Source organism: Camelus ferus, chromosome 3, assembly GCF_009834535.1.
Source record: "Camelus ferus isolate YT-003-E chromosome 3, BCGSAC_Cfer_1.0, whole genome shotgun sequence".
Lineage (NCBI taxonomy): Eukaryota > Metazoa > Chordata > Mammalia > Artiodactyla > Camelidae > Camelus > Camelus ferus.
In genome coordinates this window covers 27278554-27281926 of record NC_045698.1, presented here as the reverse complement: position 1 = coordinate 27281926, position 3373 = coordinate 27278554, and the positions used below count along the sequence as shown (strand labels likewise).

The 3373-nt window shown below is 40.8% G+C and overlaps 1 pseudogene; it reads left to right on the top strand.

Annotated features, from left to right (window-relative positions):
- Positions 1-2142: 2142 nt before the first annotated feature.
- On the top strand, positions 2143-2230 carry LOC116662874 (annotated as a pseudogene).
- Positions 2231-3373: the final 1143 nt, after the last annotated feature.

The window sequence follows — 3373 nt, the reverse complement described above, 5'->3', positions numbered from 1 at the left end:
CCCCAAAGCAGGCTCTAACCTATTTATTTTAGACTCCTATGCTTTACATGGTACTGGAAGCCTTTCGCTATATATTTGATAAGGAAAGAATAAATGATGTCTGCAAAGAATGCGTTACTCCAGTGGGCTGCCACTGTAATTTTTCCTTAATTGCTGATTCAAATGCCATAAGAGATTGAGCAAATTGATGGCTGAGGAATGCCGATGAGATTTATCAACATGTGGGTCATAGGTGACCTTAGAAAGCCTGAAGCAATCAACACCAAGCTGACTGCAGTGGTGTCACCTGTGGGGAGGCAGAGTTTGAGGTACAGATGTCTATTAGGTATCAACATCTGTGAAAGGAAGGGGAAGAAACATGATTGAGCAGAGAAAGCAGTTGAACTGGGATCCAACATCTTCAGCCAACCAGATGGGAACCTGGGGAATAAACGCTACCCATCCGAGTTATCCCCCCTTTAGGCCAAATGGCCAGTCTTTTTACTTGTACCTTGCTCATCACCATATGTGGTTCCCCTAGAGAGGGCATGACCTCATGCAAGATGACACTGAGGCTGAGCAGACCCTGAAGGAACAGACAGTTTGAGGAGTCTGCAGACCACACTCCCCTCCGCTGGGCAGCAACTCCTTCCTTGAAGGTGTTCTAGTGGCCTATGTCCACGAATGGATTGAGAGGTGAATGGAAGGTTAAAAAACTGAGACACATAATGGATGCCTCTTTCCAGAAAAAAAGGTCTTTTTTATTTTGTTTTGCGGAATTGTTTGTTTCTAAGACAGAAAAGACTTGAGCTTTTCAAAAGCTGATGGGAAGGATCCAGCTGAGAGGGAAAGATAAAAAGGTAATAGAGATAATGGACAATTAGTTAATTTTCTTGAAAAGATAGAGGTTTGGACAGAAATAGAATCTGAATTACAATTTTTTTTCCTCTAACAAATTATGTCATTACATCTGGGAAATGCTAAGCATTGTTCTGGACACATCATAAGGACTCAAATATTATCACATTATTATTATGATTAATTTTGAAATACCTGCTGATCCTGCCTGTATTGTCACAGTCATGCCACATAGCCACATAGTAACTATGTATGTCATTTCTTCTGCCTCCTGCTTGAGATTACCTGCTAGGTTATGTAACCTTGAACAAGAGTCTAAACTTTGCTAAGACTCAGGATCTTCATTTATAAAATAAGAAAGTACTTGCTTTACAGGGTTGTAAAAATGAATTGAAACTATGTACTTAAGCATTTAATACAGTGTCTGAAACGTATTAACTTTTATCATCATCACCCTGCTTGCTAGTTTGCTATTTTACGTTTTAAACGTGTCATGTGAATGAAACCCTACTGAGATGAGTGTTATTTTAATTATGGCAAGCTTGCTCTGACTCCCAGTTACTTGCCAGCTGATTTTTGAGAGTAATAGAGACACACTTAGGGTTAAATACAATAAATAATGAAATAATAATAAATAAACCCAATGTCTGGGCCAGGTCCAGTTTCTACATCTGAGTTTCACATTAAGGTGTGGACATCACGTTTTGTTTGGTATTTCCTGCAACTCCCTACGTTATAGGGAGAAAGGCATCCTGGCTTTCGTAATACAGGCGTCTATTTTCTAATTCAGTAAGTTCATCTGTTTCATTGGGGAAAATATTAGGCTGTGTATATGGTCTTCTAGAGTAGGAACATAGCCACAATCTTCCAGCTTTATTGGCAAAATTGGCAAAACAATGGATGCGCAGCAGTTACCTCTCACCTCTAGGGGTTTGTCTTCATGCAGCAATTCCTCTATAACTATCTCCACAGCCTAGTGAGTGAGAAGAGTTTTCCAAATGTCAAAAATCATGTTTAAACACCAACTTGTTAATGGTCTGCCTACTCCAGTTTAGGTAACAGTTCAGTCAGAGTTCTTGGCTGCAAGCAACTGAAATTAACTATTGCCTCACTCACAAGTTGAAGTCCCTGGAGAGAGAACTCCATTAAATGTGCTTAAGTTATGTGCCTGCCCATGTGGTGGGGTCACGGAGGTTCCTAATGCTTTGGCTCCCAAGTGAAAGAAAATCACCTAGAATTGTCCTCTCAAATAAGACTATAGTCACCGGTGGAAAGATAATTTCCCAATATAAAAATCAGAGTGTTATATTTACCTGGCAGGGGAGATACCAAATGCAGGGAACTCAACTGCATAATTTGTGGTAGTGGGGAATTGTGTTCGTGCCTTCCCCTCAGAAAAAAAAATCAGAGTGCTATCAAGAGAAGGGAATCTGGCCTCGTGAGTAAAGCAGGCAAAGTATGTGTGTATATATATATGTATGTGTGTATATATATGTATCTTTTACATATAGATAGACCAAGGTATATTTTGCTCACATATTAAATACATTGTGATATTTCTCTTCTATAAGAAATTTTCTCAGTTTTCTTGAAGAATTTGGCCTTCTATCTTTCTTTACTCACTTTTGATGGAGACAGAGAAATGGTTCTGTCCTATAAGAAACATCAGAATGCCAACATGATGATGAATAGCAACTGACCATCTTTGGTGTGGGGATCCATGGAGAATGGTGGGGACTGTGGCAAACAGTAGAATATAAGCTCTGTCTATAGGAGTTAGTTGCTAATTATGCTGGATATCTTCTGCATGGCCTTCCAGATCCCCTCGCCAGTCCATCCTGCGCTGTGCCCCTCAGGACTACCCTTTATGGGCTGCCTCCAGAGGCAACCTTGGCTTATAGATTCCAGTTTCATTTGTCCAATGAGGAGCACTAGCAGGCAATCAGAGGGATTGAGAGTGAGATTTGGGTATTTATCCCTCCAGCTTCCTCCCTGAGGCATGGTCACAAGCTAACTGTGTCCTTCACCCAAGGTCGCAGCTCTGCCAGATAGCCTTCTCCATGACGTGCTGACTCCCCGGGTTCCAGTGCTTATCCATCCCCTTCCTCCAAGATTGCAGTCATTCCTCGAGGTTACCAGTTCCAGGATGCTGCTTCTTACTTGGTGGTTTCCCTACACACTGTCCACACATTTATCATTAACCCCTTTATTAAGCCTTCCTCAAATTTCCCAATTTGAATTTTCCATTTGTTTCCCATCTGGGCCTTACTAATATATGACTCAACTCTAGTGGATATGGGTCCAGTGTTGATAAGCTCTCAAATTTTTCAAAAGAAGTAATCTCTTTCTCCCTCTCCCTCTCCCTCTCCCTCTCCCTCTCCCTCTCTCTCTCTCTCTCTCTCTCTCTCTCTCTCTCTCTATATATATATATATATATATGTGCTACTTTTTTTCTTTTTCTTTCTTTCCTTCTTTCTTGTATTGATTCGGGTTTTCTTAAATGCACTATTCAGACCAAATTATCCCTGTAGGCCAA